Source organism: Polyodon spathula, chromosome 3 (assembly GCF_017654505.1).
Source record: "Polyodon spathula isolate WHYD16114869_AA chromosome 3, ASM1765450v1, whole genome shotgun sequence".
NCBI classification, from domain to species: Eukaryota; Metazoa; Chordata; class Actinopteri; order Acipenseriformes; family Polyodontidae; genus Polyodon; species Polyodon spathula.
Genome location: NC_054536.1, coordinates 97,469,998 through 97,482,376, shown reverse-complemented (window position 1 = coordinate 97,482,376; position 12,379 = coordinate 97,469,998).

The following is a 12,379-nucleotide window of genomic DNA, read 5'->3' as shown; positions in this document are numbered from 1 at the left end:
TTTGTTTATTTTAAGAGCTCCTAGTCCCTTTAACACTTCTGCCTTGGTTATGCTAAAGTTATTTAAAACTGGATAGGAACTGGATGACATGTGGGGCATGTTGTCAGTATCTTCCTTTGTAAAAACTTGTGAAAAGTAATCATTTAATATATTTGCTATTTTTTTTTCTTCCTCTACGATTTTGCCATTTGTATCTCTTAAACATTTAATCTCCTCTTTGAATGTTCTCTTGCTGTTGTAATATTGGAAAAACATTTTGGAATTGGTTTTAGCTCCCTTAGCAATGTTCATTTCTATTTCTCTCTTGGCCTTTCTAACTTCCTTTTTGACTTGTGTTTGCAGTTCTGTGTACTCTTTCTGCGTACTTTCTTTTTGGTCCTTTTTTAATGCTCTGTAAAGTGCCTTTTTTCGCTGAATATTTTTTTTAATTGATCTATTAAACCATTTTGGCAATTTAGTTTTACATTTAGATTTGTCTACTTTAGGGATATAATTGTTTTGCGCCTCTAGTACTACATTTTTGAAGAACAACCATCCTTCTTCTGTGGGTGTTTTCTCTATTTTACTCCAATCTACTTCTGTTAGTCTCTGTTTCATACCTTCATAGTTTGCTTTTCTAAAATTGTAAACCTTAGCTTTAGTCTTTACTTTTGGGGATTTAAAAAACACTTCAAATGAGACCATGTTGTGGTCTGAGTTTGCCAGTGGTTCTCTGACCTCTGTTTTAGTTATTCTATCTTCGTTATTTGAAAAGACTAAATCAAGGCATGCCTCCCCTCTAGTCGGTGCCTTGACAAATTGTGTTAGGAAGCAGTCATTTGTCATTTCCACCATTTCAATTTCATCCTTCGTGTTACCCACCGGGTTTTCCCATTTTATCTGGGGGAAGTTGAAATCCCCCATTAGTATGGCTTCTCCTTTGCTACATGCATTTCTAATGTCATTGTATAACAGATTATTGTGCTCACCGTCTGAATCTGGCGGTCTATAGCATGCTCCTATTATTATGCCCTTTGAATTTTTGTCCGTTATTCTGACCCATATTGATTCGGTTTTATTTTCTTTGTCCAGGTTTAACACCTGGGCTTCAAGACTGTTTCTTATGTATAGCGCTACCCCTCCTCCTCTTCTGTCCTGCCTGTCTTTCCTATACAGTGTATACCCACAAATATTATATTCGTCCCCATCACTCTCAGACAACCACGTTTCTGTAACACCTATCACATCATAGTTACCTGTTAGTGCAGTAGCTTTAAGTTCTGGAATTTTGTTTCTGATACTTCTACCATTTAGATAAATGCATTTAATGGCTTACCTGAGTTGTTCTTGTTTTGATGCGGTCTCCCTTCTGTTTTTTTGTTGATTTCTCCCCCCTTCCTTTCTAGTTTAAATGCTTCTGAACCTGCTCGAGGATCTTTTCTCCGAGTAGACTGGTTCCCTTGTTATTTAAATGCAGTCCATCCCGTCTATACAGATAGTCCTCGTTGTAGAATGTGGTCCAATGATCAAGATAGGTGAAGCCTTCCCGTGTGCACCACGTCTTCAGCCATGCGTTTTGATTAATTATTTCCAGCTGTCCATATGGTCCTTTGCAAGGTGCGGGTAGTATACCAGAAAATACCACAGTTTTGGTTTTCTCTTTTAATTTCCTTCCTAGCTCTCTGAATTTGTTTTGCAGGGATTTTGGTCTGTCTCTTCCAATGTTGTTTGTACCGATGTGGACGACTACTACCGGGTCGTCTCCTGTTCGTTCTAGGAGCCTGTCCACGTTCTCAGTGATGTGCTTGACTGAGGCTCCCGGAAGGCAGCACACTTTTGTAGTAAGGGGGTCCAAACTGCGAATTGAATTTGCTGTGTTTCTCAATATGGAGTCCCCAACAATCATGACCTCCCTTCTTTTTGCTGTCTGGTCACCACTGTCAATGGGATCCTGGATGTTGTTCTTTTCATTCTCTTGTTGTTGGTTCTGCTCATCAAAATTCTGAAGTGACTCAAATCTGTTGATTGTGTTTGACGAAGTTTCTTTTTTTCCCTGCTTCTGCCTACCTGAACCCAGCTGTTCTGACCTTCTATCTCCCTGGTGGCTTTCAGTCTGTTAGGGTTGATGCAGACTTCCATGAATTGTGGGTGTGCCAGTTCCTCAAGATCCTGTTGCTGTTCTTCCAGCTCCATTTCCAGCATACTTACTAGTTTATGGAAATACTGGATCGCGTGGCACTTTACGCAAACTTGGTTTAGCTCCGCTGGGTTTTCTCGGATTTCCCACATCAAGCAGGTGTCACAGATTACTGGCTTGAAGACCATGTTGAGGTTTTTTTTGAAGTTTAGTTTCTTCTGCAGCTGTCAGCCTGCTTTCAAACTGCTTCTAAACTGCTCTGTACTTTTCCACGCCTGTACTTCTTCCACTCGCTGTCACTTCCACTCGCTGTCGCTGGGAAGACTGCCTCGTTTAACTGTGTTGTTCTGCTGTGCTGGTGGCTTCTCCCCTCGCCCGTGTCTCAGAACGGCGCTGAATTTGAATCAGCTGCTCCGAGTTTCAGCTTGTTTGTTATCAGAAAAACACACGTGGCTGTTTGACTCTGAGCTGCTGCTGTGTTTCCCCAATGTCCTCTGTTTTCTGATTAAAGCAATTCAAGATGCAATTTCTCCTTTCTGCTTCTAAACTGCTCTGTACTTTTCCACGCCTGTACTTCTCCCACTCGCTGTCGCTTCCACTCGCTGTCGCTGGGAAGACTGCCTTGTTTAACTGCCTCTTCCTGAAATTCCTGCAGGCCCATGTTTTCACCTTCTGGAATGGTTCCTCCCAGTTCCCGGTTGGTATTCTGTGCAGGTCTGTTTGTAGTCTGGAGAGTGTATCTTCGTAGTGTATTTGCAGGATTTGAAGATTTGTGTGCATCCAATTCTTAGCATTGACTGCTAAGAGCTCTGCTGTGGCTGGAGTCAGCAGGGCTGGTTTGATGTAGAGTTGCAAGTGGTTGGTTTGCTTCAGCATTCCAGGCAGGACTCTGTTGTTGATGATAGCTTCATTCACGTTGTCCAAATGGTGGATTGTTTGGATCAATCTGTAGAAAGCCTTTACTGGGTGTATGGAGGATTGAAGTGCTGAAAGAAAAGAATGGTTAGGGTGATGTGTTGTAGTGTGCCTGGAGTGTAGGTGGTGTGAGAAGTGAGAGAAGCGATTGATTTGTAGCTTGTGTTGGCACCGTTAGGTTTCCACTACAAACACAATCTATACTTACCTTTCTGAAGTGCTGTGTAGGTGGGGTGGGTGGTGAGAGAGTGATTTGTAGCTTATGTTGGCACCGTTAGGTTTCCACTACAAACACAATCTATACTTACCTTCTTGGAGTACTGTGAATGATGGCTGTGTTGGTACCGCGGTATTTAAGTGCTGGGAAAGAAAGAGGTTAATTTTTTTTGCAAGATATGCTAGAACAAAAATGTATTTGTGGTTAGTTGCTGCAAAGGAAAAAAAATGGAGGTTATTTCCTGAAAAGGAAAAAAATAGTTTAGTCCTAAGTTCCTATTCAATGTATCCTTGGGGTAGCCAGGAGATGGTAGAGAATACTGTCCTGTTGGATCTCTTGCCTTGGTCTCTGTTGGTTTCCTCAATTTCTTATTCTTCTAGGTGTGCACAACATTTTGCCTCTTCATTAGGCTTCATCAGGTGTTTCCTTCTTCCACAAATCAACATATTTAATGAGATCCAGCTGTTTCACACTGAGACACGCTCCGTGTGAACTCATTAATTTGGCGCGGCTCTATCGAGCTGGTAACAATGGGCAGAGCAGGCAGTGAACTTTATGAGGACGAGTAGAATGTAGCTCTCGCCATTCCGTATCCAATGCTGCCATCGTGTGGCCATTTAATAGAACTGTTGTTTATAATAAAACTAATTTTCTTTCTTTTTTTATATTTGTCAAACAGTGAGTTAGAGCTCGTCTACATTTTCTTTTCTTATTTTTTAAAAGCAACTTCACTGACAAAAAGCACATTATCCAACACAGATTCTCAAATAAATAAGTCCAACATCACTGCAGTAAAGACTTCAAGACAAACTTGCAGGGCCTCTTCAAACTTTAATAAATGGCAAAAAACACCAGTCTGTTGAAAACATTGTCCTAGCCCCAAACAAACTTCTGCAGCAGCAAGGTGGACAGCTGACCAGGGGACACAATGACCACAGCAGCGAGCTGGACAGCTGACCAGGGGACAGGATGACCACAGCAGTGAGCTGGACAGCTGACCAAGGAATGGGATGACCACAGCAGCCCACATTCAAATCACCAGCACTCTGAAAGTCATCCGCATCTGCAGAGTTATGGAAAAATATCAGTCAAATCTCTAAATGGAATCTAAAAGGCATGCCTAGAAGGGAGAGGAGTCACCTGAGTGCCAGTGTGAAACAGGAACCACCAGCACAGACAGACAGGGCAACAAGCACTACTCAATACACTGACAAACTGATAACTTCTAACTCAACTTTACTACCTTTAAAACACTACAATGCTTCCCTTCAAGCTACTCTACTTCAACAAATCAACAACTCGCTTTGAAATAAAATGTCTTGCAAATACAACTTGCTGTGTTGAGGGTTTAATATGCATGAATGTTACTTAGCTACTTGAATGTTATAACATTACATGCATGTCATTGCAACTTCATAAAACTGCTTCAACATAAACTATTGTACATTTCAATACATGCATAAACATTTGTATTTCAAATTAAATACAAATCCTACATTCCCACTACATTTAACATTACACTTCCATGAATCAATTAAACTGCACTTTCAAATGTAGCTACAATTACATTTCATCTGCATTACCACAGAGTAATGTGAAATACACTTAACTCTTCATTCTTCAAGTCTTGCTTCAGACAAGCACACAGAATGGGATTCACATCTCCAACCCTGCAAAAGAACAAACAGGCATCAGAAGACACTCTGTGCACAGCCACAAGCTCACTCTGCATTAATTGGATTGAGTGACAAAATCCAGGGTGCTGCCAGAGAGACACACACACACAATATGAAACACTCACACTCACACTGGTTAGTACAGGTATGAGCACACACTCTGCACAGCCATGAGCTCGCTCTGCATTCACATTTTCAAGTATAGCATAATAGTGTGAAATGTGCCACCTAAGGATAGGTACAGCATCGGAAGCAAAAGGTCCACAAACATACTTCTGCAGTGATTATCTGCAGGTACTACAGTTAGTCTGTATCAATTTGTACACTCCTAGCCCATTCGCACACACAGTTGCAAGTGCTCATAACGGTGTAGCGCAATACTGCATTTCAATGCGTCTATGAGATGCTACTGCACGGGAAGCAAAAGAGCTAGACACTTGTGCTTGTAGATTCATTATCTGTATGTCCTATCACTACTGTGTACCAATGTTCAAGTTGCTAAGTGGTTGCTTTCCTCAAATTTGCACTACAAAGTGATATTTTAAGGAATAGGGTATAGAGTGGTTTTTGTCACCTCCACTTGCGCACTCAAAACTTTCTAAGCAAAGCTATGCTCTGATACACCCAGGCTGATACAAAACACTAAAGTATTCAGACTCCTGACCAATTCTCTCATATTACTGAATTACAAATGGTACATTGAAATTTCATTTGGTTTGATATTTTATTTTAAAACACTTAAACTCAAAATCAATTATTGTAATATTGGGAAATATTTTTAAGAAAAAAAAAAAAACTGAAACATCTTGCTTGCATAAGTATTCAACCCCCACATATTAATATTTGGTACAGCCACCTTTCACTGCAATAACAGCTTTAGGTCTTTTGGGGTAAGTATGTACCAGCTTTGCACACAGTGTCGGAGTGATTTTGGCCCATTCTTCTTGGCAGATTTGCTCCAGGTTGTTCAGGTTGGTTGGACGACACGTGTGGACTGCAATTTTCAAATAGTGCTACAGATTCTCAATGTGATTGAGATCAAGACTTTGACTGGGCCACTGTAGGACATTTACCTTTTTGTTCTTGAGACACTCCAATGTTGCTTTGGCCTTGTGCTTGGGATCATTGTCCTGATGAAAGGTCAATTTCCTCCCAAGCTTCAGTTTTTTAACGGACTGAAGCAGATTCTCTTGCTGTATTTTGCTCCATCCATTTTTTCTTCAATTTTAACAAGATGCCCAGTCCCTCTTGATGAGAAGCATCCCCACAGCATGATGCTGCCACCGCCATACATCACTGTAGGGATGTTGTGTCTTGAGGCATGGGCAGTGTTAGGTTTGTACCACACATAGCGCTTTGAGTTTTGGCCAAAAAGCTCTATCTTGGTCTCATCTGACCACAAAACCTTTTCCCACATCGCAGCTAGGTCACTCTCATGCTTTCTGGCAAACTTCAGACTTACTTTCAGATGGTACTTTTTGAGTAACGACTTCTTTCTTGCCACCCTCCCATACAGGCCAGTGATATGCAGAGCTCTTGATATGGTTGACTGGTGCACCATTACTCCACTCCCAGCCATTGAACTCTGTAGCTCCTTCAAAATGATTGTTGGCCTCTCTGTAGCTTCTCTCTGTAGTCTCCTTCTTGTATGAGTGCTGAGTTTTGAGGGACGGCCTTTTCTTGGAAGTGCCTGGGTGGTGTGATGCAGCTTCCACTTCCTGATTATTGATCCAACTGTGCTCACTGGGATATCCAAACACTTGGATATTATTTTGTATCCTCTCCTTAATCTATGCATTTGTATTACTTTATCTCTAACTTCTGTAGAATGCTCTTTGGTCTTCATTTTCCTTCAGATTCACAGCCTTACCAATGATCCTTCAACAGTGGAGTTTTTATCCAGAAAATGTGACAGCAACTTTAATGGTTCACAGGTGGAGGCCAATGGTAAGGTAATTGTGTCCTCGTTAGGGCAGTTTCTTTCATCGGTGCAAACTGGGAGCTTCCACAGCACAGAGGTTGAATACTTATGCAAGCAAGATATTTCAGTTTTTTACTTTTCTTAAATATTTCCCAACATAAAACCAATGTCACCTTACAATAAATGATTCTAAGTTTCAGTGTTTAAAAATGAAATATCAAACAAAATGAAATTTCAATGTACCATTTGTAATTCGGTAATATGAGAAAATTGGTCAGGGGTCTGAATACTTTTGCAAGGCACTGTATGTGTGTGTGTGTGTGTGTGTGTATATACACACACACACACACACACACACACACACACACACACACGGGCGTAACTTTCTTTTGAACATTGGGGGGGACAATTCTTGAAACCAGCTAGCAGTCCTCGTGGGGGGAAAGATGCGTCTGGAATAGTATTATTAGTATTATAGAGTAAAATTAATATTACGTAATGAAAAAGGATAAATCATATGCAGATAAAATCATACTTCTGCTATACTATTAAAAGAACATGTGTCAATACACCATTTCAATGTTCTGAAACTCCAAAAGTGAGGTGTTAAAAGTGATAAATGGATGTGTTTCAAAACACTACTTTTGTCCAAGTGAACTTGTAAATGATGAAATGAAATACCAAATCATGTGTTTGTAAGGAACTGGTGACTGCCAATATAAATGCATATAACTTTATAATATGCACATGTCCCAGCATGCATTGCAATAGAACAACTGAACTGTCTAATTATGTTTTTTTGGGGTTTAAATGAGTACAGGTAAACAAATGTATTTATATCCCACATTAAGAGTGTCAGGGGTTTCGCTGTCACTCGACACTCTCTTAATTTGTGAATATTTTTTGAAAGTGACGACGAAAAATGTGGAATCGTCACTAGTGATGATCAATTCTGTTTGTACTAAAAAATCTAAAATCTTGTACTAAATATATAAAAAATCCATTTTGTTAAAGTCACACACAACGTCTCTTTCTTCAAAAAAAAAGGACCGCTAAACCAATCATTGCTGCTACCAGTCATTGCTGCTAGAGACTAACAGAAGTAGATTGGAGTAAAATAGAGAAAACACCCACAGAAGAAGGATGGTTGTTCTTCAAAAATGTAGTACTAGAGGCGCAAAACAATTACATCCCTAAAGTAGACAAATCTAAATGTAAAACGAAATTGCCAAAATGGTTTAATAGATCAATTAAAAAAAATATTCAGCAAAAAAAGACACTTTACAGAGCATTAAAAAAGGACCAAAAAGAAAGTACACAGAAAGAGCACACGGAACTGCAAAGTCAAAAAGGAAGTTAGAAAGGCCAAGAGAGAAATAGAAATGAACATTGCTAAGGGAGCTAAAACCAATTCCAAAATGTTTTTCCAATATTACAACAGCAAGCGAACATTCAAAGAGGTGATTAAATGTTTAAGAGATACAAATGGCAAAATCGTAGAGGAAGAAAAAAAATAGCAAATATATTAAATGATTACTTTTCACAAGTTTTTACAAAGGAAGATACTGACAACATGCCCCACATGTCATCCAGTTCCTATTAAATAACTTTAACATAACCGAGGCAGAAGTGTTAAAGGGACTAGGAGCACTTAAAATAAACAAATCCCCTGGGCCGGAAGAGATCCTCCCAGTAGTACTCAAAGAAATGAAAGAAGTAATTTACAAACCGCTAACCAAGATCATGCAACAATCTCTTGACATAGGGGTGGTACGGACAGACTGGAAAATTGCAAACGTAATACCGATCCACAAAAAGGGAAACAAAACAGAACCAGGTAACTACAGACCAGTAAACCTGACTTCTATTATATGCAAACTTATGGAAACTATAATAAGATACAAAATGGAAAATTACCTATATGGTAACAGGGTCCTGGGAGACAGTCAACATGGTTTTAGAAAAGGGAGATCGTGTCTAACTAACTTGCTTGATTTTTTTGAGGATGCAACATCGATAATGGATAATTGCAAAGCATATGACATGGTTTATTTAGATTTCCAGAAAGCTTTTGACAAAGTCTCGCACAAAAGATTAATTCTTAAACTGAACGCAGTTGGGATTCAAGGAAACGCATGTACATGGATTAGGGGGTGGTTAACATATAGAAAACAGAAAGTACTGATTAGAGGAGAAACCTCAGAATGGAGTGTGGTAACCAGTGGTGTACCTCAGGGATCAGTATTAGGTCCTCTACTATTCCTAATCTTCATTAATGATTTAGATTCTGGTATAGTAAGCAAACTTGTTAAATTTGCAGACGACACAAAAGTAGGAGGAGTGGCAAACACTGTTGCAGCAGCAAAGGTCATTCAAAATGATCTAGACAAAATTCAGTACTGGGCAGACACATGGCAAATGACATTTAATAAAGAAAAGTGTAAGGTACTGCACGCAGGAAATAAAAATGTACATTATAAATATCATATGGGAGATACTGAAATTGGAGAAGGAATGTATGAAAAAGACCTAGGAGTTTTTGTTGACTCCGAAATGTCTTCATCTAGACAATGTGGGGAAGCTATAAAAAAGGCTAACAAGGTGCTCATATACATTGTGAAAAGTGTTGAATTTAAATCAAGGGAAGTAATGTTAAAACTGTACAATGCATTAGTAAGACCTCATCTTGAATATTGTGTGCAGTTCTGGTCACCTCGCTATAAAAAAGATATTGCTGCTCTAGAAAGAGTGCAAAGAAGAGCAACCAGAATTATTCCAGACTTAAAAGGCATGTCATATGCAGACAGGCTAAAAGAATTGAATCTGTTCAGTCTTGAACAAAGAAGACTACGTGGCGACCTAATTCAAGCATTCAAAATTCTAAAAGGTATTGACAGTGTCGACCCAAGGGACTTTTTCAGCCTGAAAGGACCAGGGGTCACAAATGGAGATTAGAAAAGTGACATTCAGAACAGAAAATAGGAGGCACTTTTTTACCCAGAGAATTGTGAGGGTCTGGAATCAACTCCCCAGTAATGTTGTTGAAGTTGACACCCTGGAATCCTTCAAGAAGCTGCTTGATGAGATTCTGTGATCAATAAGCTACTAACAACCAAGCAAGCAAGATGGGCCGAATGGCCTCCTCTCGTTTGTAAACTTTCTTATGTTCTTATGTTCTTATCAGATCATCGCCTCAGCCTCTCCATTCATTGACTCTGCAATGTTCTCATGGCGTTCTCAGACTGTTTTATGAGGCTGTACTAGGTGCTGCTGTAGCTTTCAGCCTCACATTATTCTTTGCAATCTGACAGTTTCTGCTGCTGCACTTTCACGACTACAGAGAGTTCTGCTCAAACCATTGCAACTGCAGTGAAAGCGGTAAGCTTGTGCGCGCGAATTTAAAAACAAAACTGTTAGCCAATACTAGAACATATCGCAGAAGAAAATTCACTTGTTTTTTCAGAGCGGCCACAGCAAGAGTGAAATAAAACAAACAGAACAAGTTGTAGAAGATGAAAACTGGATTCAGAACACCAGAAAGAACAAAGTTCACAAGCATCAGATAAAAGAAAAAGAAAACAAGCAGCAAAGTTTCAGCTTATTGGAAAACTCTGTTTCCATTGGTTGTATATAATATTCTAACAATGTTTTTTTTTCCTTTTATTGTAAAAGATATATAAGTACATGAAAATAGTCAGTAAACAATTACATTTTTAATATTATTGTATACCATAGACTGGTATAATTTAGCTGAAGCGTTAACAAAATTCTGAAATATTGTACTTTCATTCAGGAATCCTGAAATTAATATAGAAATAAGTTTGCTAATTATGAAATATCGACTTATCTGTGTACCATTACCATATGAAATGTTGCAAAAAATAAATAAATCCTGGTATAAGTACTTCATAATGCATTATGTGTCTATATGTAGCTTTTCAGGGAAAATAAATCTGGTTCTTGAGTTTTAAAGTTCTAAAAGTTTCCAGCTGTAAATGGTTCAATTAAATAATTGTTTTGGTCAATACAGTCATTTAAGGTATAAAATAAAAATAGCATTCATAACACCCTTGAAGACTTGAACTGTGCGCTAGTAGTGACTACTGAATATCTGGAGTGACTAATGTTTTTAGAAAGGATTAGTCACTAGTGACTACAAAAATCTAGAACCCAAGGGAAACCCTGATCAGTGTAACAATAAACAGTCAAATGAAAGTGTTTCAGTAGTTTGCATCATTCAAATCTATGTGCATTTTTGTTAACTGGCTGGTAATGCATGTAAAAACATATACTACAATTGAAATTGAACAATAAACAAATGCATAAAAGACTAGGATATGCTAGGTAGAGTTTAACGCTGTTGCCATGGGACATTTTATTTACTCAATGAACAGACTAACCTGGAGGGTTGGAAGGACTGCCAAAAAATAATAAACCTCAATAATGTTATGACTGTGATCTATAACTAATTACAATCTCTCCTTCCAGTCTCTCTATATTCTCCTCCCAAATGAGCTGTCCCACTGTTATCTAAAATGCTGAGCTACATTTTATTCTCTTTATTAACATATTTACATAAAACAGCATTATGTAACATGGAGTATGGCTCTCACAAAAGCAATAACTACACTACTTTTGGCTGTCTGAGGTGAAGCGAGTTAAATAATTCATAGAATTGATCCAAAAACATTCTTGCGACGATCTTTGGCATCGATAAATCTCTGGCCGATTGCATTTCTATCCAACTCATCCAGTTTCTCTTGGTGCACGTGGCATACAGCCACACTGTTCAGCCGAATTTGGGTCATTGAGGTGCGAAACCAGGTCTTCTGCCTTCTCAGGGCACTGAAGCTCCTCTCAGCCTCAGCACAGGAGGCAGGGAAGACCAGCAATAGCCTCACAAGGGCCTCAATTTGACTAAAAAGCCCACGAACCTCAGGCAACATGCTTCTCATAATGCTGTAGGTGTAATTTGACATGAACATGGTCAACTGCACATGTAAGGAATTGCGTTGCAATTCAGGATACTGGTCCACAACATTGCTGACCTCTCCAAAAAGGAGAACTTTCTTCAATTTTTGTAGGTTGTGCAGGCCTTCCTGGTCAAATCGCTCTCTGAACTGTATATTAACAGTATCTAGCACATTGAAGTACTGTACTCTGTAGTACTCCTGAGAGGTGGGGGGTACATAGGGCACAGCCGGACCTGTGTAGCGTTTGGGTGGCTTTCTCACGTGAGGCATCTGAATTGGTTGGATGCCAATGGAATGAATTACTCCTGTTGCCCTCTCATACAATGCAGTGAAGTTTTCCTCTGTTCTTTTCCCCTCAAGGCTGATTTTAACATGTTCCACTGCAGCTAACATTCCTGCTATGGTTTGGCTTCTCTTCTGTAAAGAGACGTTCAGACCCCCCAACTCCCCCATCACATCTGTAGCAAGGATAAGCCCAAGGACTGTAGTTCTCTTCTGAAATCTTTCAAGAAGGCCATTAGCTTTTGAAGCTGAATCAGAGGGACTAGATGAGGTCATTTC